This window comes from Rhinopithecus bieti, unplaced genomic scaffold (assembly GCF_001698545.2).
Source record: "Rhinopithecus bieti isolate Rb0 unplaced genomic scaffold, ASM169854v2 scaffold_5273, whole genome shotgun sequence".
Taxonomy (NCBI): domain Eukaryota; kingdom Metazoa; phylum Chordata; class Mammalia; order Primates; family Cercopithecidae; genus Rhinopithecus; species Rhinopithecus bieti.
The window spans coordinates 1893269-1919286 of NW_016805057.1; the positions used below are offsets into that span (position 1 = coordinate 1893269).

General features: G+C 36.8%; 1 protein-coding gene across 3 annotated transcripts in view; it reads left to right on the forward strand.

Annotated features, from left to right (window-relative positions):
- TSC22D1 (TSC22 domain family member 1) overlaps nt 1-26018 on the forward strand; it is a 145272-nt gene that overhangs the window by 74818 nt on the left and 44436 nt on the right. The gene's annotated exons all lie outside the window — the stretch shown is intronic.

The following is a 26018-nucleotide window of genomic DNA, read 5'->3' on the forward strand; positions in this document are numbered from 1 at the left end:
TTTTTTTTTTTTTTTTTTTTTTTTTTTTTTTTCTGTGTACTTTAGGATATCTGTGTGGGAACATAAGAAACTATCGGAAGGAACTAGGAAGTAAAATTGCTGAAATAGCAGCCTTCATATTAGTATTATGACAACTTGAAAATTATTGGTGATATGTTGATGTTATGGAAACCTTGTTTGTATTTTTATCTTCAAATTTCAGAATGTTTACTATGCACATATTAGCATGTCTCTAACAACTGATGACTATAGTTTGGCTTGATAGGCTTATATCATGTAAGCTAGTCACACCTATTTGAATTCATTTTTCTTTGTTTCTTGATTTCTTCTGGCTAATATTAGTTGGCAACAATCAAACAAATTTTGAATACCTTTTGTGAGTCTCGTGCTGTGGAAATACAGGGGAAGTTTATTGTGGTTCTTACTTTAAATAGTTTGCAGTTTTATTGTGTATACAAATGTATGCATGTGAAATATACAGATTTTAAAAGAGCAGATCATTAAAGATTAGGTCATAAGGTGTAGTCTGTACATGGAAGAAGAGCTAAGTTGATCCAGAATAACATGGTTAGATTTTGAAGCTAGCCTGGATTTGAATCTTTGATCCACCACTGACTAGCTATGTAAGCTTAGTCAAGCAACTCAACCTCTGCCACAGTTTCCTCATCTGTCAACAGTTTTCTCATCTGTCAAATGGTTATGATAATATAACCTACCTACTGTATAGTTGTGACTTGTGGCCTTCCTTTACTGGTATTTCTTGAGAAAATTGAGCCCTAATGAACTAAGCATTTGGTGTATGAATGAATACAACAGATTTTGTGGTTCTAGAATAGCATTGGTCATCAACCATCCTTGGGAGATTTGACAAAACTCAGATCATTTTCTGTGTGCGGTGGTTCCAATGAAGGAATCTTAGTTAAGGATTAAATGAGTTAACATATAATAAATAACAGAAAACAAGGCCTGGAAGTGTTAAAACTAGTATTGTTGGACTCCAAAAAATGAAGACAGTTTAATTAATCAGAGGTGATCGTTTTCAGGCTGAGAGAAATCAAGGGTTATATGAAAATGTTTTTCATCTTAAGCAAATATCCAATTACTTAGTGTCTCTGGGACCAAATGGGACTGGGAAAATCAACAACGTACTCACCAATCAGAAAAGCATCCAACATTTGGAAGGAGGCTCACACATAGAAAAAAGATTCTTAATAAGCATATTACCTGTATCAGAATCATCAAAATTTGCAAATATATTGAAACGATAGGAGAGAGAGTGCACATAAGAGTAAGCCATAAAAACTTCTAATAAGAAAGAGATGACAAATGGAAATTAACCATATAGGATAAGCTGTGTAAACTGATACACCTTTTGTTGCTATATATAAAGACAAATTATTTCACTTGGTCTTCAGTGCCATATGAGTACAATTTTAGGTAGGTTAAGTGTGAAGAACTGGCTGTTAAGTATAAAGATCGTTTGGCGACTTTGGGAAAGAGCCATTTTAATGGACGATCAGCCCACAGCACATGTGTTAGCACTCATATATTCTCTCTCTGACATACATACATTAGTTTCAATAAGATATTAGTAAATTTATGAGGCTTTGATACAGGTAATATGCTTCTTGAGAAGTTTAGTTTTTCATGTGTTTATTACAGTAGACTCTTAGCTCATTATCCTACTTTTAGGGTTCCTCTTCCTGGCAGTTTGTTCTGCATGTCACTGCCATGATCATTTTCTTTGATCGGTTCCACTTGATTCCCACTAATATGCTACCCCCCCACCCAGCCTAGCCTCTGGGACCAAGTGTGCCCTTAGGAAGGATTTAGAGTTCCATTTCAAAGCCAGGGGATTCAGCAGTAAGGGTAGTTGTTGCTAGTTCAATGCTTTATTCAGTATTTATAATTGGTATGCTACCTTATTCCAGTGATTGGTTCCCTACCTTGCATTCCAATTCAGGTACCTGGGCTACTTACATTTCTCCTTGAAGAGTCCTTGGTTTGATAACCCTAAGCCTTTGGAGAGGGGTCTCCTTGGTTTGATAACCCTAAGCCTTTAGAGAGGGGTCTCTATGATGTGTGACATTTGCAATTTCCTATCATTGGGATATCTGTTAATGCATGCTGAACTTCCCTCAATCCAACCACTTGCCTAATTATTAACTATTGCCTGTCAGGGTTTTATCTGTTTTCTATTGTACCTTCTAAATTGTCCCTCACTGCTTGCTGTTGGTTTACCACCTCGCAGTTTCTAGTCCCAAATCATTATTCTTTTCAGTCCATGGCAGGAACCACTGGTACTACCTGGAAAATGACAACAGCAGAGAATGTAGTGTTCTTTATAAAACTTCTCTGGCACATGAAGGAGCCAGCAGAATCAGTGCCATTAAATATACCAGTTGGACCACGCATGGTGGCTCATGCCTGTAATCCCAGCACTTTGGGAGGCTGAGGCAGGAGGATCGCTGGAGGCCAGGATTTGAAACTCACCTGGGCAATACAGTGAGATGCTCATCTTAACAAAAAATAAAACAATTAGCCAGGCATGGTGGCGTGCATCTGTAGTCCCAGCTACTCGGGAGGCTGAGGTAGGAGGATTGCTTGAGCCCAGGAATTTGAGCCTGCAGTGAGCTATGATTGCGCCACTGCACTCCAGCCTGGGTGGCAGAGTGAGATCCTGTCTCTAAACAAAAATGAAGCATGTCCATAGAAAGAAACTGAAAAATGTTAGATGAAGGCCTTTCTTTTGGTCGAGATTATAATTTAGAAAATTTAAGATGGGGTGTGGTGAAGAAAGTGAGAGAGCTTAACTGGTTGGTTCTATCATCTCTGAAATGTAGGCAGAGACATTATTGAGAGTGAGATAAATTATGATGACTCAAAGAGAATGAAAAAGCCCTATAATGGTTTATATGGGGGAATGGATACATAGTCAACTAAGAATGAACACAAGGATTGTTGAACAGCTATGAAATAATTTTATGTCTGGCTCCTGTAACATTTGGAGGCCCAGAAACAGACTGGCTAATAATTAGCCAAGTGTGTATATGAGATTTTGTTAAAGGATTTCTTCCAGAAGGGATTAAAGGCAGTTTACAAAAATATATCCAGCATGACAAAATTAAATCTATATAATGGCAAAGGAGAAAAAAAGTTTAATAAGATGGAGCTCAGAATGAGGATAATAACCAGATTGCATGTGAGGAAGTTTAGAAATGGGCCATAAATTAGCCATGAACTTTCTTCTTTTTCTTTTTCTTTTTTTTTTTCTGTTTTGAGATGGACTTTCACTCTTATCACCCAGGCTGGAGTACAGTGGGCCCCATCTCAGCTCACTGCAACCTCCACTCCTGGGTTCAAGCGATTCTCCTGCCTCAGCCTCCCAAGTATCTGGGATTACAGGCACCTGCCACTATGCCTGGCTAATTTTTGTATTTTTAGTAGAGACAGGGTTTCACCATGTTGGCCAGGCTGATCTCAAACTCCTGACTTCAGGTGACCCGCCTGCCTGAGTCTCCCAAAGTGCTGTGATTACACATGTGAGCCACTGCACCCGGCTAGCTGTGAGCTTTTTAGCAGTCAATTGCAAAGATGGAAATAATAATCAAGTGATCCCAAGCCTGTAAGATATAAAACAAATGAATTACTTAGGCAAAGCACAAGAATTGCTGGCATTGAGAAAATGTTTGCCTGAGGTCTTTTCTGGGAATTTATCAAATATTAACTTGGGGGAAATGCTTTGGGTCCAGCAGAAATAGCCCTAGGAAGAATGAGCCTTGATTATAAGAAAGTTTATAGTTGTGCTTCATGTATTCCAGGGTTTGAAATCTATAGATGTTGTAAAGTAGGCAGAATTAGATTGGATTCGAACAACTCGAGTAAAACTAACCTCATTAACAAAACACTTAACTGTAATGTGTCACACAAACGTAATTTTATAGGAAATATTTATATATTTTAGACATTTAAAAATATTAATTTATCTCTAGTCATCAAGGAAATCCTGAGATATATTCTGGCTTTTCTTGGACTCACCTGGGTACATTCAGATTGTCCAAACATTCTCAGATATCAAGTGTTGTCAGCACAAACAAAAGGAAAGAGTAGAGAATACTTTCTTTGAAAAATATTCTGAAAGATTCTAGTTTCCAGCATATTATCTAATGCCAACCAAATGATTTGGCAAGCCTGAGAACTTGGCAGTATGCCTTAGGGTATTGGTAGATAGTGGTACAGGAGTGAGTATAACTGTGTCAAACTATAAGACTGAAATTGAATTGTATTTCCAGTGAGGGAGAGAACAGTTAGTTAAATTTTTGTATTTAGGGTTTTTTTTTTTTTATTTCAAAACTTACCTTGACTGCGGTCTTATTTAATGAAACTTCGCATTTTGTTTTGTTTTCTTTTTTTACATTTCCTTAGATTGATTTAGACTAGTTTTCAGTTTTTTAATAAGAAGCATTAGAAAGTATTCTTTCATGTTTTAAATGTGTTAATCATGTCAAAAGCTCTTGTTTTAATTAGTTTGAGGATGGAGTACTAAACAGAAACATTACACAATCAAGTTGCTAATTATTCTCAGATACTGGCTAGCCATGAAGGGTGAGGGCAACGGTGAATGGGGAATGACAAATGGTGATTCTGACTACTAAGGATCAAGTAGTGAAGGATGAGCGGATCCCTGAATTATCTTATGCTTGACTGAATGACTGAATGGTTGGACATTTGCTGAACTAGGTTCTTGAGATAGAAGTATATGATAAAGTCATGGCCCCTGCTCTGAGAGTCTACTGGGGGATTATCTAGTTTATTAGAAAATAAGCCAGTTATACTACAGTGTGGCGTAACTATATATCAACCATTATCCAAGCATGGTATAAATGGTTGGTATGCTGTGGAATGGTTGGTATGCTGTGAAAATAGAGAATTGGAAACTGAATGAGACGTTTAGTTGAATTTTTAGGGAAGTTGCTCACTTGGGAAAGAGTATCCCAGGCAGAAGTAGAGAACTTAATCCAACAGCATGGTTTTTGGTGTTTTGGTTTTGTTTGTTTTTGAGACAGAATCTCACTTTGTTGCCCAGGCTGAAGGGCAGTGGCACCATCACAGCTCATTGTAGCCTCAACCTCCCAGTCCTCAGGTGATCTTCCCACCTCAGCCTCCAGAGTAGCTGAGACCACAGGTGCACGCCACCTTGCCCAGCTAATTTTGTATTTTTTTTGTAGAGACTTTTTTTTGGGGCGGGGGGGGGGGCGGTTTGTCATGTTGCCCAAGCTGAGCATAGATCTTGGAAGTGGGAAGACTACATCCTCTGTATAGTGAAGGAAAGGGAGGAGTGACAGGAAGTGAGCCCAGAGGGATAGGAAGGGGCTAGAATAGGAATGGCCTTTTGTGCTAGGATAAGGAGCTTCATATTATCCTGAAAGCTATCAGGGAACAAGGAAAGATTTTGAGTAGGAAACCTGTATGATTAGATTTGCATTTTTAGAAAGGTGAATCTGGCAGCAACTTCAGAAGGGATTAAATGTGGGAACAGTGCTATTGACAACTAGACAATCTATGAAACTGTTGTAATTAGTGAATGAGAAGTGATGGTTCTGAATGAAGACAGGGACAGTTGCAAAGGAAAAAGGGGGAGAATCACCTTCTAAAGTGGAAGTAGAATCTGCCTTAGCTCAGTGACAGGTGGGATGTAAGTGATGATGGAAAAAAGAAATTGAAGATAATTTGTGGCTTTCTGATTAAGGCCACGGGTGTTTTGTTGTTGTTGTTCTTGTTTCCTTTTTAAATTGAGGTGACATTTAATTTATAAACAACGTAAGATTAGTCATTTAAACTATATAATTCAGTAGTATTTGGTGCATTCACAGTGTTGTGTAACTGTCACCTTTATCAAGTCTCAAAACATTTTCATCACCCCAAAAGAAAGTGGCAATTCTCAGTTCACTCCTGCCCCCAGCCCTTGGCACCCACCAATATGCTTTCTGTTTCTATGAATTAACCTATTCTGAATATTTCATATGAATGAAATCATATACTATGTGACCTTGTATCTGGCCTCTTTCACTTAGCACAATTTTGAGGGTCATCCATATTATAATATGAATCAGTACTTTCTTTATATGGCTGAATAATATTTCATGTATGTATTTACCACATTTTGTTTGTTTATGTGCTGATGGACATTTGAGGTGTTTTCACCTTTTGGCCATTGTGAAAGCTCCTGTGAACATTAGAATGGGTAGCATCTGACTACCCATTTTCAGATATTTTGGTAATATCTAGGAGTGGAAGAGTGACTTACAATTCCTTGTTTAATTTTTTGAGAAACTACTAAACTGTTTTGCACAGCGGCTATACCACTTTACACTCCCACCATTGTATGAGGGGTCCAGTTTCTTCTCATCCTCACCAACACTTGTTATTTTCCATATTTTTGATTGTAGCTATCCTACTGGGTGTGAAGTGGTATCTTGTGGCTTTGTTTTTTGAGACAGAGCCTCACTTTGTTGTCCAGGCTGGAGTGCAGTGGTAGCCTCAAACTCCTGGGCTCAAGCAATCCCCCTACCTCTGCCTCCTGAATAACTGAGACTGCAGGTGTATACCACTACGCCCCACTAATCATTTTATTATTATTTTTATTTTTATTTTTTTTTTGAGACAGAGTCTCGCTCTTGTTGCCCAGGCAGGAGTGCAATGGCATGATCTTGGCTCACTGCAACCTCCACCTCTTGCGTTCCAGTGATTCTCCTGTCTCAGCCTCCCGAGTAGCTAAGACTACAGACACTTGCCACCATGCCTAGCTGATTTTTTTGTATTTTTAGTAGAGACGGGGTTTTGCAATGTTGGCCAGGCTGTCTCGAACTCCTGCCCTCAGGTGATCCACCCGCCTTGGCCTCCCAAAGTGCTGGGATTACAGGCATGAGCCACCATGCCTGGCCACCTCACTAATTTTTTAAAAAAATTTTGTAGAGACAGGATCTCCCTATGTTGCCCAGGCTAGTCTCAAACTCTTGGCCTAAGCAGTAGCCTCCCAAAGTGCTGGGATTATGGGCATGAGCCACTACACTGGCCTCTTGTGGCTTTGATTTCCATTTCCCTAATGTCTAGTGATGAGCATCTTTCATGTGCTTGTCAGCCATTTGTATATCTTCTTAATTCCACTCCCAGGTATATACCCAAAAGGTCTTTTCAAATTCTTTGCACATTTTTTAATTGAGTTGCATTTTTGTTGAGTTGTAAGAACTCTTTATATATTCTAGATACAAGTCCCTTATAACATACAATTCACAAATATTTTCTCCCACCATGCCTGACCATGCTTGGCTAATTTTTAAATTGTTTGTAGAGATGATGTTGTGCTGTGTTGCCCAGGCTGGTCTTGAACTCCTGGATGTAAGCAATCTTCCCTCCTCATCCTCCCAAAGTGCTGGGATTACAGGCCCGAGCCACTGCACCCGGCCAACTTTCTTAAGCTATTTTTGTAAAGACTGTACCTTTGTCATGTATGATGTCTGAAGTGTCTGTTCCATTAGCTTGTGGTTAGCAATTGTTTTGACAGATGGCCTTGAATACCTGGAACCTCACCACCCACCTCACCACCACTCCCAAAATAAAAATAAATAAATAAACAACACAACGGAGTCTTCTAATCTTTGCTGATTGGCTCTGCACCGGGGCACTTTTTCAAAGCTTAGACAGGCTATTTACAGTCCTCTCATAGCCTGCTTGAACTGAGCTGAAAGATCAGCAAGATGTGAAAGTTTAGGCCCTTCTCAGGTCTTTTCTGAATATGCATCCTACCACGGGCATGCATGTGGCTTTCTAAATTCCCCAGTAACACATGGCAGCTTTTCAATGCACTAAATCTCCAAAGAATCTTTCTTCCCAGGCTGCAGCATATCTTTTGTGTGCCTTAACAGTAATCTTTTGCTTCAGGTGACAGTGGGTTGTTCATTTGCGTTTCAGTGTTTTCAAAGAATGCCCTCTGTGTAGCCACTTTTCTGCCTTGAGAGAGTCTTGAGTTAGGTGAGAGAAAGGCAAGTGTCTTTTGTGAGGCCTGAAAGTTGTTCCCAAATAGGTCAAAACAGACAAACACAGTTCTTTGAAAATAGATCTGCTGTGCCTTCTGCAGAACTGGAGTCCCACACTGGAAATGTGGGCTGCCATTGTCAAGATGGCCACTAAATCAGGGAGGGCACTGGGGCAAGGGCAAGTAAAAATGCCACCAAGATTTCATGTTTCCTCTTTTCTTGAGTCAGTATTCACTTAGTTGCTATAAACCTTTGACTGTTTTCCAGCGTTCAAATGAAGTTGATTCTGATAGTTTCTTTTCATTTTTTTGTTTGTGTGTTTTTCTGGAGGGAAGCGCCGTTGGTACTCTGCTGTCTTTGCTGACATCACTCCCATGGGTGATTTTTTTGAAGAATAAATTTGATAGAAGAGTTTCTGAGCTAGAGAGAGAAGGATTTGAGAGGTAGTAGATGCCAAGAGTTACGAGGGAGGTATATCTCTTGAGCAGTTTTCAAGGGAAATATTAGAAGTCATATTTATGTGTTTTAGAAGTTTTTTTTTTTGTCATTTGTTATAGGATTCGTGTAAAAATAATACATAACTTTTAAGTAAATTATCAGGAAAAAAAAAAACCCCTATGAATCTAATACCAAACTTAAAGCTAAAACATCATAGTAACTTTGAAATGATATTGTATTCCTCCCAGCCCCATCCTCCACCATTCCTCCAGAGATAAGTACTAGAGTGATTTTTTGGGGGTGGGGGGTGAGGGAGCTTATATTTCTGTGTTTTAAAACAAAGCAGACTCCAAAGCAGCTTACCTAGATATGTACATATCCCTAAACAATGTGTTGCTTAGTTTTGTTTTATGCTTTATATGGAATCCTGTACAGTCTTGTCTGTTTCACATTTTTCACTCAGTATTGATCTAAGAGTATCCATGTCGTGTATAGCTGTACAGATGGTCTCTGACTTACCATGGTTCAACTCAAGATTTTCCAACTTTACAATGGTGCAAAAGTGATACACATTCAGTAAAAACCGTACAGCCATTCTGTTTTTTCCACTTTGAGTATTCAGTAAATTACATGAGATATTCAACACTTTGTTGTAAAATAGTTTTTGTGTTAGATGATTTTGCCCAACTGTAGGCTAATGTAAATGTTCTGAGCACATTTAAGGTAGGCTAGGCTAAGCTATGGTGTTCAGTAAGCTAGGTAATTAAATATATTTTAGACTGACAGTATTTTTCAACATATGATGGGTTTATAAGAATGTAATCCCATTGTAGGTTAAGGAACATCTGTATGTTGTTCATTTCATGAATGAGTGAAACTTAGACGTGAATGTACCACAATTTATCTGTTCTCTACTTGATGGGCATTCAGGGTTGTTTCCAGTTTTTATGTTTTGTGAAGATGAACAATGATAGTATGAACATTTTTATGTGTGTGCTTCAGAAGATATGTATAGTGTTTCTACTGAAATGAAATGATTGCATCATGGAAGATATACATGTTCAGCTTTACAAGATGATATCACATTGTTTTCTACAATGATTGTTCCACTTTGCTTTCCTACCAGCAACACATAAAAAACCCCACCGATTGTTGTTTTTCCAACATTTGATACTGTCGGGCTGCTTCAAGTTTGCTGATATAATGCTTGTAAATATTAGTTCATTGTGGTTTTAATTTCAAGCTAAGCATGTTATATCTGTGTTTAACCGTTCATATTTCCTTTTCCGTAAAATTCATTTTCTCAATTTTCTGTTGGATTTTTTTGGATTGTACTTATTTGTGGAAGCTCTTTATGTATTCTGGATACTAATCTTTTGGCTACATATATTATTGCCTCATTTGTGGTATGCCTTTTCACATTCTTTATGATGTCCTTTGTGTGTTTTGTTTTTTTGAGACAGAGTCTTGCTCTGCCGCCCAGGCTGGAGTGCAGTGGTACCATCTCGGCTCACTGCAACCTCTGCCTCCTGGGTTCAAATGATTCTTCCTGCCTAAGCCTCCCAAGTGGCTGGGACCACAGGCATGTGCCAACAGGCCTGGCTAATTGTGATGTCCTTTGAACAGAAGTTCTTAACTTTAATGTAGTCAAATTTATGAATATATTCTTTTTTTTTTTTTTTTTAATGAGACGGAGTTTCACTCTTGCTGCCCAGGCTGGAGTGCAATGGCGTGATCTTGGTTCAAGTGATTCTCTACCTCCCAGGTTCAAGTGATTCTCCTGCCTCAGCCTCCTGAGTAGCTGGGATTACAGGCATGCACCACCATACCTGGCTAATTTTGTATTTTTGGTAGAGACAGGGTTTCTCCATGTTGGTCAGGCTGGTCTCGAACTCCCAACCTCAGGTGATCCACCCGCTTCAGCCTCCCAAAGTGCCGGGATTACAGGCGTGAGCCACTGTGCCCAGCCTATGAGTATATTCTTTATAGTTAGCGATTCTTAGGTTTAAGACATCTTTTATTACCTCAGTGTCATCAAGAGAGTTTCCTATAATTTCTTCTAAAATATTGATTTTTTTGTTGAACATTTATATCTTTATCCAGAATTTTAAAAATTAAAGTATAGCATACAGAGAGGAAAATGTACAAATCATATCACTTGATGAATTATTACAAAATAATGGGTATGTAACCTCCATCCACATGGAAAAAAAAAAAACCCAACAACTTAGCAATCTCTCAAATCACCTGCTAAGTACTATTCTTCTCCCTAGTGATACCTCCTCTACAGACCTCTAACACTATCAGTTAGTTTTGGCCATTTTGAAATTTATATAAATGAAATTATATACTATATATTGTTTTGTTTCTTATCTTCCTTGCTCAATACTATGTGAGATTCATGTTGAGCTTAGTAGAAGTTTGTTCATTTTCATAGATATATACTATTTGTTTGTACAAGTATGCCATATTTTTCTCTATTCTGTTGATAGATATTTGGGTTGTTTCCATTTGGGGGCTAGTATGAGTAATGCAGCTATCACCACTCTTACATGTCTTTTGGTACGCATGTTGCATCTCTGTTGGGAATATTCGTAGGAGCAGAACTGCTGATAGGTTTGTGTATGTTCGTCTTGAGTAGATACTGCCACATTTCCAAAGTGGTTGTACCTGTTTTCACTCCTACTAGCTGTGTATGTGAATGTTCCAGCTGTTCCACATTCCATCCATCTCTTAGGTTTAACCCACTTGTCGGTCTTTTCCAATTTTGGCCATCTTGGTGGTGTGTAGTGGTACCTCATTGTGGTTTTAAATTGCATTTCCCTTATTGCTATTGAGATGAGCATAGATTGATCAATAGGCAGACAGGCTATTGATCAATGTATTATTTTATAAAATGCCTGTTAAAATCTCTGGCTTATTTTTCTTTTTTATTTTATTTATGTAATTTATTTTATTTTAAAAAAATTTTATAGAGATGAAGTCTTGCTATGTTGCCCAGGCTGGTCTGGAATTCCTGGCCTGCAACAATCCTCCCACCTCGGCGTCCCAAAGTGCTGGAATTATAGGCATGAGCCAGTGTACTCAGCCTTGCCTATTTTTCTAGTGGTTTATTTGTCTTTTTTTTATTATTGATTTTAGGACTTGTTTTAATATTTATAAAATGAGCTCTTTGATGTTTAACAAATATCTCTTCTCCCCATGTGACTTAAATTTTTGTTCTCTTATTGATGTCTTTTAATAATCATAAATTCCTAATTTTGATGTAGTTTACTTTGTTCAGCTTTTCCTTTATAGTTAATGTTTTTGTATCCTGTTTAAAAAATCTTTGCCTATTCCCAAAGTATTCTCCTATTTATCTTCTAGAAACAGTTTTATCTTTCACAGTTAGAGCTATAATTCTTCTGATTTTTTTTTTTTTTTTTTTCATGAAATGAGGTAAGGCTCAAAAGTAATTTTTTCCCCATGTGGATACGTAATTGACTCGGCACCAGTATTTGAAAAGACTTCCTTTTTTTGCGGTGCTGCTTTTGTCATAAATCCATATATTTAGGGTTAATTTCATTTCTGCATTCTGTTCTTTTAATGGAATATTGCTTTGCTGAAAAGTTTTGGTATCTGGGAAGGTCTCTTCACTTTCTTCTTTAAGATGCCGTGGCTACTGTGGGGTCTTCCATATACATTTTATGGTTCCTCATAAAACCATTTTGGGATTTTGGTGACTACCATTGGGTTTAAGAATACTGCTGAATCTACAGATGAATTTGGGGATTTTCGATATTGAATTTCTGTGTTTATTTCAGTCTCTTTAATATAGTTCAATAAAATTCTATGTATCCTTTGTTAAGTTCTAGGTGTTTTATATTTTTGTTTCTTTTGTAAATGGTCTCTTTTTGAAAATTACATTTTCTAAGTGTTGATATATGCAGAGTTCAGTTAGTCATTTTGCTAAACCTTCTTATTGATTCTAACAGATTCTTTATATATTGTTTTTCTGTGTAGATAACCATAGCATCTGAGAATAATGACAACTTTGTTTCTTCTTTTCCAATATTGGTTCTTTCTGTTCTTTTTTCTTGTTTTACTGAACTGATTAGGATAGAACTATCCAATGGAAATATAATGTTAGCCTTATGTGTAATTTAAAAATGGCTAGTAGTCACAGTAAAAAAAAAAAAAAAAAAAGGTGAAGTTAGTTTTAATAATTTGCTTTATTTTATTTAACTCAACATTGTCATTTCAATAGGTAATCAAAATTAATGAGATATTTTACTTTTGGGGGGGGCACGAAATCTTAAAAAGCTGGTGTGTATTTTGCACTTACAGCACATCTCAGTTTTTTACTAGCTGTATTTCCAGGGCTCATAGCTATGTGTGTATGGCTAGTTGCTATTGTATTAGACAATGCAGGACTTCAGTTTCCAGTAGAGTGCTGATACTGCACATACTTGTTACTCATTTTGAAACAAATACTTCTGACATTTGACCATTAAAAAGGATGTGTTCTGTAGATTTTAGTAGATATCTTTTATGTTATTAAAGAAGTTTCTTTTTTTTTTCTTTTGAGACAGAGTCTTGATCTGTCGCCCAGGCTGGAGTGCAGTGGCGTGATCTCAGCTCACTGCAACCTCCATCTCCCAGGCTCAAGCAACTCTCAAGCCTCCCAAATAACTGAGATTACAGGCGTGCACCACTACGCCCAGCTAACTTTTGTATTTTTAGTAGAGAGGGGGTTTCGCCCTGTTGGCGAGGCTGGTCTCGAACTCCTGGCCTGAAGTGATCCGCCTGCCTTGGCTTCCCAGAGTGCTGGGATTACAAGTGTGAGCTACTGCGCCTGGCCAAGAAGTGTTTTTATACGTTTAGTGTACTGTGTTTTCTTCTTAACAAGAAATTTATTTATCAATTTTTTTAACCTCTTGAAGTGATCTTTCTTGATTTTCTAATGGTAAGCTACTCTTGTATTGCTGGGATAAAGTCAACTGGGTCCTGATATCTCTTGATTCACTGTTAGATTTGTTTAAGTTTTGTTTTTAAGAATTTTGCATTGTTCAAAAGGAATGACTGGTAATTTCTTTTTCTTTTTTCTTTTCTTTCTTTTTTTTGAGACGGAGTCTTGCTCTGTTGCCCAGGCTGGAGTGCAATGGCATGATTTCAGCTCACTGCATCCTCCGCCTCCCAGGTTCAAGTGATTCTCCTGCCTCAGCCTCCTGAGTAGCTGGGATTACAGGCATGCATCACCACACCCGGCTAATTTTTGTATTTTTAGTAGAGATGGGATTTTGCCATGCTGGACAGGCTGGTCTTGAACTCCTGACCTCAGGTGTTCCACCTGCCTCGGCCTCCCAAAGTGCCGGGATTACAGGTGTGAGCCACCGCACCTGGCCAGTAATTTCTTTTTTTAACTACGCTTTTCTGATTTTGGTTTAAAGGTTTTACTAGCCTCTTAAAATAAGCTGGTGAGTAAATAATTTTATATATATGTAAAATCTCTAGAAAAGTTTTTATACAAGAGTTTCATCTTCCGTTACTTGGCAGTTTGGTAGATGGTAGAAACTTTGCATTTAAAACCTTATAGGTATTTTTTTTTCATTTCCTAAGTTTATAATACTCTACCTTATTGTAAGCATTTACAATAATGTAAGCATTTAAGCTGTACAATTCCTTCTGACTACATTCATAGCATATTTTAGAAATCTGCATTTCTTTTTCATCTAAGTGTCTTAAATTTCTATTAAGATTTATTTTTTGATCCACATATTTAAAGTGTTTTGAAATTATCCAGTGTAGGTGCTTTTATGCTTTGTCATTTTGTTAGTGAATTACACATTAATTAACTGCATAGTGTTCGGCAAACATTGTTGTATGAACTGATTCTTTTAAATGTATTTGGTCTTGCTGTATGGTTTAGCACATGAATAGTTTATATAGATCATCCATGCATGCCTATAATTCTTTAATTCTGAGGCTGAGGATTCTCTGTGTGTCCATTCAGTCAAGCTTTTAAATTGCTTTAATTAGATCTTTAGTATCTTAACTGATTTTGTTTGCTAGACCTAACAATAATACAGAGATTTGATACTTAGAGTTCTACCAAATTTTGCTTTGTCTATTTGTATGTATTCAGTGCATTTAAGTTTAGAATTCTTATATCTTCTTGGTGCATTGAAGCTGTTATGTCATGATTCTCTTTAACCCTAATGATACATTTTGCTTAGATTTATTTTGTCTTATATAACAAGGTTATTCCATCTTTCTTTGGTTAATGTTGCCGATGGTATCTTTTTTTCTACTTCCACTTTCCATTGTTTAGCATTTGCATGCCCTTATATTTTAGTGTGTTTCTTGTAAATATCATATAGTGGATTTTTTTTTGTGGGGGTGACATTTAAAATATTCAGTGAGTCTTGTCTGTTTATAGTTATTGTGATTATGGATCTGAATTTCTTTATTCTATCCCTGTGCTTCCTGTTTGTCCTGCTTTTTCTATGCTTTGCCCTCCATTCTTGCCTTATTTTTTTAGGTTAAGATTTTTGTTTTGGTTTATTTACATTTTCTTTTTCACCTTTTCTGGTTGGGGAGCTATGTATTTTATTAATGTTCCTTTAGTTTATACTTTTGTCTAATCCAGCTAACAAAATCTAAAATTAATCCAGATCTTAAAACCTATCCCCCATGAAAAAACACAGAAGCCTTACAGCAGTTTAACACTAATTACCCTAACCTTACCCACTACCTACAATTTATATGATATTCTTATCCATAATTTTAACTGTATTTTAAATAATTCTATAAATTTGACATTATTTTATAGTTAATGTTTGTTTAGATTGGCCCATGCGTTTACCAGTTTCTCTGCATACTATTCTTTCTTGTAACTCAGACCTTTCTAATGGAGTATTTTTCTTCTTCCTAAAGAATATTTTTTGGGAGTTCCTTTAGTGAATGTCAAATGGTGGTAAACTTTTATGTCTATCTGAAAAATGCCTTTATTTTATTCTAGTTCTAGAAATATCTGGGTACCCATTTACAGGTTATTCTAGTCATCTGTTCTCTCTGAACTAGCAGGACATTTTTGAAATGTCTTTCTAATGAGAAAGGTAATCTAGAGGTCTAATATTTGTTATGTATGGGATTAATTTAAAAATCTTACTGAAAACACTTTTAATAACCTTGTACAAAGTTTGTGTTACACTGAAAGAACTGCTATACATTTAAAGACTGAAATATGACTAAAAACTTTCCATACACACATGATGATTGCTTTTAGGTTTGTAGCTGGAGTCACTATAGGGCCTATTGTTTGTGGCTTTGAGTTTCATTTACTTATACTAAGCACTCATTTTTCAGAAAACTTTTGTTTTGTTCTTGGTGATGGAGGGCAGCGTGCATTCTATTCTTTAAAACTCTTTTCTAACTATTGCCTTGATTGGAATCAGCTTAAGTGCTTATGTACTATTATTGCTGCCTGCTCCTTATTGCTTCTATAATATGGTAAAAGAAAGAGGATGGACTCCAGTATTCATTGACTCTTTATGTGTCACATTTTACATACTGTACATATCTTTTTTTTTTTTTTAAGTTCTCACTACATATAATCTCACCTTACTTTCATTTTGTAAATGAGGAAATTGAGTTTGAAAGTTAAGTGACCTCCTGAGTTATACAAGTGTACAAATGTTGGGACTAGGAGTCAAAATACAGATGCTCATGTATTTTCTACAATTCCAGTGTTATGAGTTAAAATATCTTCTGGTAATCAGTCCTTTATATGCAGCCCAGTAGGCAGATGGGATACTCACCTGTGTGACTTGAGGTTCGATGTGGGAAACAGCCCGTCAACTAATGATACTGCTGTACTGTTATTCTGTGGTGCTGAATATGTACTATTATTCAGTGGTGTGGCCTGTAATTAGATTTACTTCTAGGGTTTGAGTTGGGCCATAAATTGTTAAATATGTTTATCATGAATATTAGTTGTACCTTTAACAATTTCCATCATTTCCTGCCTTCTCCAACCGCATCTCCCATTCTAGACTAACATGATAATAATACACAGCTATGCATTTTTCCTCTCCCAGACTAAGTAAAGTAACGTGTATTTGTGTGCTCACGTTCAGAGACATTACTTACCTCTGAATTGGGAAGCACTATTATTTATAAAGTATATAGGATGGGCTAGTATGGGAAGAGAGGAAGGACTGTGTTCCCTTGCTTTTCAACAAGAAATTAGTATATTCTTCATAGCCTTAAAGGGTTTTACAGTAAGAAATGGAAATCTTGTTACTGTAGAGACTAGAGATTTTCGAGGGTTTTTTTTTTTTTAGCATTCCCATAGTTGAACTGTAGACATAATTTCAAACTCTTAGGCTACTCAAACCTCAAAACATTCAGATACTTTTTGTTTTGAGGGTTTCTTAAAAACCTGTTTCTACTCTTTTCAATTTCAAACTTTGTGATAGTATGTATGTCTGTTTTATTTGTTAGCAAATTTTGTAGCTTTTTATTCTGTTTAATGCTTTTAAAAAGGGCCAAGATTCGTGTATACCTGTGTGTTCAGCTTAAGAAAATTAGGTTAGAAATGAAATTATATGGAATATTATATGAATAAAATTGTACTTAAGAGCCCTGGTTGCATCTGTAAAAATATCCTAGAAGGATAAATGGACCATTTTTTAATAAAAAGGATACGTTGTGTTAGCGCCATCTACTGTTAGGTCAGAATAATTACTTCCTGGTGTACATTTGGATTTTTTCCAGTGGCATATTCCAAGTCCGGCATCTTTCTGCAGGTCCTTTAACTTAGTTGACCAGTCTGTAGAATGTGGGCGTTTTGGGCTATTCAGATAATATCCTGTTTATGTTCAGGGTCGGCCAATTTTTGTAGATCTTGTTTCATAATTTTTTTTTTTTGAGACGAAGTCTCGCTGTGTCGCCCAGGCTGGAGTGCAGTGGCGCGATCTCAGCTCACTGCAAGCTCCGCCTCCCGGGTTCACGTCATTCTCCTGCCTCAATCTGTAGCTGGGACTACAGGAGCCTGCCACCACGCCCGGATAATTTTCTTTTTCTTTTTCTTTTCTTTTCTTTTCTTTTTTTTTTTTTTTTTTTTTGGCATTTTTAGTAGAGACGGGGTTTCACCATGTTAGCCAGGATGGTCTCTATCTCCTGACCTCATGATCCACCCGCCTCGGCCTCCCAACGTGCTGGGATTACAGGCTTGAGCCACCACGCCCGGCCCATAATTCTTGTTAAAGTAGCAATGGCAAATTTCCTACAATTTTCTTGATAGTTCATGATTTTAAAATAAAGCTAGCTGATTGTGCTAGCTTTTTACAAAGCATCCTTGTTTTAAAATTTGCTAATTGATAATTGTTATAAAGACTGAGAGATTAAAATTGAACATCGAATTGGTAGCTGAAAGACTGTCTAGAGAAAGCTATATCTCAGTATGTTGCTTGTTAATTCATTGAATGTCTAACTCTGCATCGTACACTATTGAGTGTATTGGTAATTTAGGGGAAAACCTATATCTAAATAATAGATATAGGTTTTTTCTTTTTTCTTTTTTAAATTTCTTAATGGAAATAATATTACAAAAATAGTTTTATATAATGTTCTGATTAGGAATATAAGCTTTAAAGTTAGACTCTCTTGAGTTTAAGTACTGGCTTTAGCACTTGTTGCATTTGTGATCTTGGGATACTTGTGAAGTATAACTGTTATCTTTCTAAGGCACTTGGAGTAACATCTGGCATGTTAGTAAGCACTCAATAAATGTTAGTTGCTATCATTAATATTTCAATCAATGTTTACATATCCAAAGTGAACATAATGTTTCAGTAACTATATTTTTAACTTAGTGACTAATAACTTTTTTGGTAATGAAACCTATATAATTGACATAAAATATGTAGCTTAAGAATATAAATGTTCAAAATGTTTGCTGTTTGTTTCTGCATATCATTTAGGTTAAAGGGTAGTACGGTAGAGCAGAAACAACAAAGTTGAGTCTTCAGTCTCAGCTCTGTCAGTTTCTAGCAGTGTAACTTGAGGTTAATTATTTAACCTCCCTACTGGGTTTTTTGTTGTTGTTTTGTTTTGAGATGGAGTCTCACTCTGTTGCCCAGGCTGGAGTGCAGTGGCGTGATCTTGGCTCACTGCAGCCCCTGCCTCCCAGGTTCAAGAGATCCTCCGGCCTCAGCCTTCTGAGGAACTGGGATTACAGGCGTGTGCCACCATGCCTGGCTAATTTTTTTTTTTTTTTGTATTTTTAGTAGAGATGGGGTTTTGCCATGTTGGCCAGACTGGTCTCGAACTTCTGGCTTCAGGTAATCCACTTGCCTCAACCTCCCGAAGTGTCTGGATTACAGGCGTGAGGCACCGTGCCTGGCTAACCTCTCTAAAGCTCAGCTCTTTGCCTGAAAATGAGTTGTTTTGATGATTAAATTATATGATGTATGTATAAAGTCATTCTTGGCACTTAGTAGAGTAACAGCATAAACGTCAATTATTTCATAACATACTGCAAATTTACTAACATGCACGTGTTTCTATAATTTTGCTTTCTATTACTTATACTAAAATTAAAAGATATTAGGCACCCTTTACATTTGAAGGGCTGATGGAGTTTGAGAAGGAACAAAGGAATTGTGACATCTTAAGAAGTATAATTGAGGATGGAATATAAACGTGAAGTTTTTTTTTTGACTGGGAATAATGGTTCAGTCAGTAATATTTGTATGTGATTGCTCAGTATACCGAATTTTTTTTTTAATTCAAAGGAGGAATGCTTTCTACACTGGACCCAGATTCCACGTCCCCCGCCGTCTTTGTTATTATTGCTATAATTTTTTCGGTAGTGTGGCCTATTGCACATTCTAGGAGGACATAAAGAGGATGAAATCTACTTGTGGATTATTAGAAATATTTGTCGATTTCATGTTATCTACCAGCATCATGGACCACAGCTGTAGATCTATCCAGCCTTCAGGGTGGGTAGAGTTAGGTGGGCTGTGTTGGTAAATGATCAGCACCAAGTACTGTTCCTGAGCATCGTCGATGCTTGTAAATATTTGAATGAACAAATGAAAGTGTCTGCATCACGGTTATTACACTGACTGAGGCTAGTGTTCTCATCACACACTAATTTAAATTTCTTTGTCAAATGGTAAATAGCTCATTCCTTCCTGAGTTCCCTGGGACTTTGCTTCATCAGGATATATCATCTCTTGTTTAACCTTTTCCACTTTATTGACAACCTAAGTGAACCAGAACCACCCACCCCTCGCCAGTTACCTGTCTTCCTCATTACGCATTCATGTACACTGCTGTGGTGTGGCTGTTCCTTTTTCCTTACCACCTCCCACACCAAGCTTTTTCTGCAGATGTCACCAATGACTTCCTAACTGCAAAGTTTCAAGTCCTGAGGAGCCCGTTTCCATCCTTCTTGTCTCATTTGATCTCTCTGTGTCTTTGGCATTGCTGCCTGTTACTTCCTGAAGTGCTCCTCTGTTGGCTCCAGTGCACCAGTCTCTCCTGGTTCTCCTTCTATTGCTTGGCCTTCTCCTTTTCAGTCTCATTTACTGTTTGTTTGGATTCTCTCCCCCACTCTCTTAAACATTGATATTTCCCTAGGTTCTGTTGCTTGGCCTTCCTTCTTTTTACTGTAGGTTTTCTTTGTACTCCAGCGACCCTACCCTTATCCTGATAATTGGGTGCCTCCACTTGAGGTTTATCTGTGGGACCCGATTCAGCCATTGATAACACAAGGGGAAAAGGTTGTAGGCGGCAGCCCCCCATAATCTCTATCACCTGTTACACATGAAAGCTTCACTGAGTAAGCATACAATCTGTGTAAAACAACCGAAAACCAAACATTTATGTAAAAGGAGTGTGGTTAGTATGGAAACTTGGCCTCAAGAAGTGTCTTCTAACCCCGGTCCCTAGACTCCTTTGTAGAAATTCTGGAGCTGCCCGGAGTGTCTTCAGTTTCCCTGCACACATATCTACTTGGATGTCTCCTCCAAAGAGCCTCTTATTTATTCTTGTTTTCATATAATCACCCCTCCTGTATTCTCTTACAGTTACTAGTACCAACATGTACTCTACCTTAAGCCCAAACCCTGCATCATCCTAAATTCTACTTTATTCTCAACAGCTGGTCCTGGGACCGCTGCTGCCTTAATTGCTTGTCTGTGAGAGAATTTCCTGTATTATAATTATTTGATTCATGTCTGTTTCTTTCATTAGAATCTTTATGTCCCAGGCACCTGCAATTTTTATAGTGTTGTGTTCAACTAATATTTTATATGTAAAAATGAATGTATTAGCAATCACTAATTCCCAAGGAATTAATAGCATTACCTTGTTATCTTAAAAAAAATGCCCAAACCATAAAACAATTGATTTTCCAATCTTAATTTGTTAATGTTAATGAATGTTAAATTAATGCTGTATTAAAAGGAAATACTTTTAAGATCTTTGTCTTTTATGGTTGTTCAATGTAAAGGAAAGTTTTTTTAGGTACTGTTGATACATTTTGGAACTTGTACACATCTTATATATTCAGTTTAAAAAAAGATCCAAACTTCTTATCGGTCTTGTTATGAACCCTATTTTTCAAGTTTAATGTTTCTCAGTATTTATTTATTGAATGCTCTCAAATGGTGGCTTAATAGTTTCATGTTTGTTAAATACAGAGCTGTGTCTTCCATTTGCTATTTTTGAAATAAAATTTTCACTTTATATAGCAGTCCTTGATATGGCCAGCCTAGAATCATAGACTTTTTCCATTTTAGTCCTAAATAAATAAGAGGATGGCGTGCTGTAGATTCTGAATAGTAACAACCTATTTACCTGATTTTTCATTGGTTTGAGTATTTGATACAGAGAAATTGAAGCTTAAACTTTTATCTAATCTTGTTTTAACCTTCTGAGAAGACTGTGTGTCCTTAATGACTCAGATTTAGCATATGACTGATGAGTTGTCTCAGTTGGTGGCCAGTACTTATTTTTTGTCTTATTAGGTTGAAAGCTATCTCTTCTTAAGAATGCTGGTGTATGTGGCTGGTAACAGCTTGCCATTTTTGTTTAGTTGCTTTTACTTTCCTGAAATCCAGGAAGCCAGATAATTAAGTTTTAAGGATTATATGATATACAAGTCAGTAATTTTCTAACATGATCTTAAAAGCAGGGTATATTGCTTTGATACAGTGGCTTTATGAGAGCTTTTTGAACTGTTTAGAGCAGGGCTGTCCAATCTTTTGGTTTCTCTGGGTCACGCTGGAAGAAGAATTGTCTTGGGCCACACATAAAATACATTAACACTAATGATGACTGGTGAGCTCTAAATAAATAAATAAATAAATAATCACAGAAAAATCTCAGTGTTTTAAGAGAGTTCACGAATTTGTGTTGGGCCACATTCAAAGCTGTCCTGGGCCATGCCTGTGGGTTGGGCAAGCTTGGTGTAGAGGTTGGTTTTCATTCTTTGAGTTTCTAGACTGTGTACTAAAGGTTAGGGTTGCTGAATCTAGAAACACAGATGCATTTCCCATTCATAGTTAGCCTAGTTCTGGTGTTTTTTAGAATCAGTCACTCTTGTGTAGTTTATTTCATTGGATCTGCACATAGAGCCATCTAGGACCAAGTAAGAGGGCTTAATATTTTTTCACCCAGTAATATTCAGAGACCCACAATCTTTGATGATGGAGGATAGAAAGCCTGACAGTACCTGTGTGTTTGTTTATATACAGACATAGCAAAAAATCATTAATCTTGTTTCTTTTGGTTCACTGCCAGAAATCCCTACGTGGTGCTGTTTATAAAGACAATTAGTGTCCATGTATGTATACTGGGCTCTCTTGATGGGTGGAGTCCATAGGAGGAAAACTAGATACCGTGGTAGAGTGTGGGAAACTAATCTGGAGTTTTCCATAAATAGTTTGACGTTGGCTTATGTTTTGGAATGTGGTGTAAATTTACTATCATTGGCTCATTTTAATTATGTAAAGAATTGCTATGCATGAAAAATGTGAAAAAATTCAGGAATGCCCCGTTATTTTTTTTTTTTTTTTTTTTTTTTTTTTTTTTTTTTTCTCCCCCCCCCCAAATTTTGAGCTTCTTATTTAATTCTTTGTAGAAACAATGAAGCATATACACTCTGGCATCAGGCTGCCAGGTTCCAAGCCTGACAAAAAATTATTAACTTATGCCTATGAACTTGGGCATGTTATTTAGTCTTTCCGTGTCTCAGTTTTTCTGCCTATAAAATGGTAAAACAGAGTTACGAGGATTACATGAGGTAATATATATATAAAGTACTTAAGTACTTAGTGTGTGGAGTTCACACACTAATTATCAATTACTAATTGGTAATATTATTCTACATGCATTATTTTTCTGTATAAAACATACAGAAATGTAAGTAAATTTTAAATGTGAGTAAATTTTAGTATTTCTTGTAACTTAAGGCTTGCAGAATTTTCTGGCATCTCTAAGAGAATGTTGTGATTTAACTGTTGAAGTAATTTAAAAATAGTTCTGGTTTTAAATTTTCTCCTAGTTTTCCCAAGGAATCTGTAGAAATTATTTTACTTCATTATTATTATTATACTTATTATTTTACTATTTACTTTTTATATAAGGAATTTACTTTAAAATAGTGTTAATATTTCGGTGTTCTTCATGGTCTCTTCTTTTGTCTCCTAAGGAGTAATATTTATATGTATTAGCAGGCAGGGCGCAGTGGCTCACGCCTGTAATCACAGCATTTTGGGAAGCCGAGGTGGGCGGATCACTAGGTCAGGAGGTTGAGACCAGCCTGGCCAACAAGGCAAAACCCCATTTCTACTAAAAATACAAAAATTAGCCGGGCGTGGTGGCATGCGCCTGTGATCCCAGCTACTCAGGAGGCTGAGCCAGGGGAATCACTTGAGCCCGGGAGGCGGAAGCTGCAGTGAGCTGAGATCACGTCACTGCACTCCAGCCTGGGCAACAGAGCAAGACTCCATCTCCAAAAAAAAAAAAAAAAAATTTATGAGCACGTTTGATAGGAAACCTCACATGGTCTAAGCGTTCATGCAAGGCTCACTTCAGGAAGGAACTTCCTAAGATCCAAAGAGTGATCAGAGTTATTAACTAGAAAAGGTGTGACATGGAAGGATATGCCTTTCATGCAGAATTAGACCTTTAAGTGCCCAGAGATGGAAGGCGCCATTATTATATATAAATAATATCTATTGTTTCAGGAAGAATAATGGACTCTTATTTTTGTACTGATTGTATTGTATTGTTAAATATATTGCATCTGCAGCAATCCTTAAATTTTTAAAATCAATCAGTGACTAGGATAGTCTGATATAGTCTTAGTAAAATCTTTGTGTTTAAGAAAATATAGGCCGGGTTGGCCAGGCACGGTGGCTCACGCCTGTAATCCCAGAACTTTGGGAGGCCAAGGCAGGTGGATCACTTGAGGCCAGGAGTTGGAGACCAGCCTGGCCAATGTGGTGAAACCCTGTCTCTACTAAAAATACAAAAATTAGCCAGCTACTTGGCAGGCTGAGGCACGAGAATCACTTGAACCTGGGAGGTGGAGATTGCAGTTAGCCAACATCATGCCACTGTACTCCAGCCTGGGCAACAGAGCAAAACTCTGCTCAAATTAAAAAAAAAAAAAAAAAAAAAAAAAAAGTACAAGCCAGGCATGGCAAGTCGTGCCTATAATCCCAGCACTTTGGGAGGCTGAAGCAGGAGGATTGCTTGAGACCAGGAGTTTTGAGACCAGCCTGGGCAGCATATCAAGACCCCCATCTCTACAAAAAATAAAACTGGTGGCATGCACCAGTAGTCCTAGCTACTTGGACTGCTGAGGCAGGAGGATCACATGAGCCCAGGAGGTTGAGGCTGCAGTGAGCCATGATCATGCCGCTGTACTCCAGCCTGCGTGACAGAGCAAGACCCTGTCTCTAAAAGAAAAAGAAAATATAAAAAGAAATTTGATTTTAATGTAGATTGTAATTACTAACTATAGAAAACAGCCGTCATAAAATTTCCCTTTGACTCATAATTGACTATGATTTTTAAATTAAAGGTTGACTTCAAGCATAAGATTTATTTTCATAGTTCAAGGGTCAGATCGTGCAGTTTATGAATACTCTTGATAACTTTCTTTTTTTAAAATAGAGCATATCATCCCTGGTTTTGTATATTGATACTTTTCATTAGATGATAATCAACAAAAAGAAAAAAAATCACTTCATTAGTTATTCTGTTTATTTCAAGTTACAAATAATTTATATAATTGTTGACTGATACAGTACTAATGATTCTGTTTTGTAATAAACATAACGTATTTTTTATATTTAAATTCCTGGATACAGCACAAGTTTCCCTACAGTTTGTATATAGCTTATATAACTATTAAAGTAGAAAGTTGGATAGACTGGGAGTAATACTTAATTTATGTATTATGTCAATAATCACATCTCAGCTAATACTTGAAAACTCTATATCCCTTAAGATGTCAACAGTTTTCATTAGAATATTAGTTTTTATTAATTATAATCCATGTAGCCCCCACGTAATGTGGGATACCATATGGGTTCATGCAGATGTCTGGGTGTCAACCACATGGCATTGATTTTAATTTTTTTCTTCTGGCCATGTGCTAACAGTGCACATGTCATGTTCACTGGAGACGCCACTTTTGTTGGGCTTTGTTGTTGATCTTTCCTTAGAGGGACTGGCTGAGCTGGATCACTTAGTGCTTTTTAGGACTTTTTGGTGGTGCTGTCTAGCCTGGGAGTTTTATTTGAGGAAAGATTTTTCACTATTATATTGATTTAATTTTATATGATGGCAATATAGGACTATTCAGATTTTATATCTCTTTGTTTCAGTAAGTTGTATTTTTTCTATTTGACCATTTAATCTGTATCTCTTAAATTACGGTTATATATATTTTTTTCATTCCTGATATTGCTTATTTCTGCCTTCTCTTTTTTCTTGATTAAATTATACTGGAGGCTTGCCGGTTTATGATCTTTTTCATACAGCCAAGTTTTGGCTTTGTTGATCTTCTAATATATGCTTGTTTTCCATTTCAGTAGTTTTTGCTGTTGTCTTTATTGCCTTTCTTGAATTTTTTTTTTTTTGCTTTTATTTTATTTGTTTCACCTCCCTCCCCTGACCAGCCCACCCTACCAGTTTCCTTGAAATCCTTATCCCAATAATCTTTAGCCTTTATTCTAATGTTCAAGACTATACATTTCCCATAAGTGCAACTTTAGATGCATCCTACAGTTTTGATATATACTACATTTGTCATTGTTCATTTCATTCTTATAATTAAAAAAAAAAAAAAACTACTTCTGTGATGTTGCACCCTTTGGATTATCTTTTCTATTACAAAATATCTTTTAATTTTCTAAAGTTTATTTTTTTAAAAGATCCAACTTGTATATTTTCTTACTAATTATACACATTTTCCATCTCATCATGATTTATACCATTCTGCTTTTATTTAATTCCTTTCACTTGTTTTTTTGG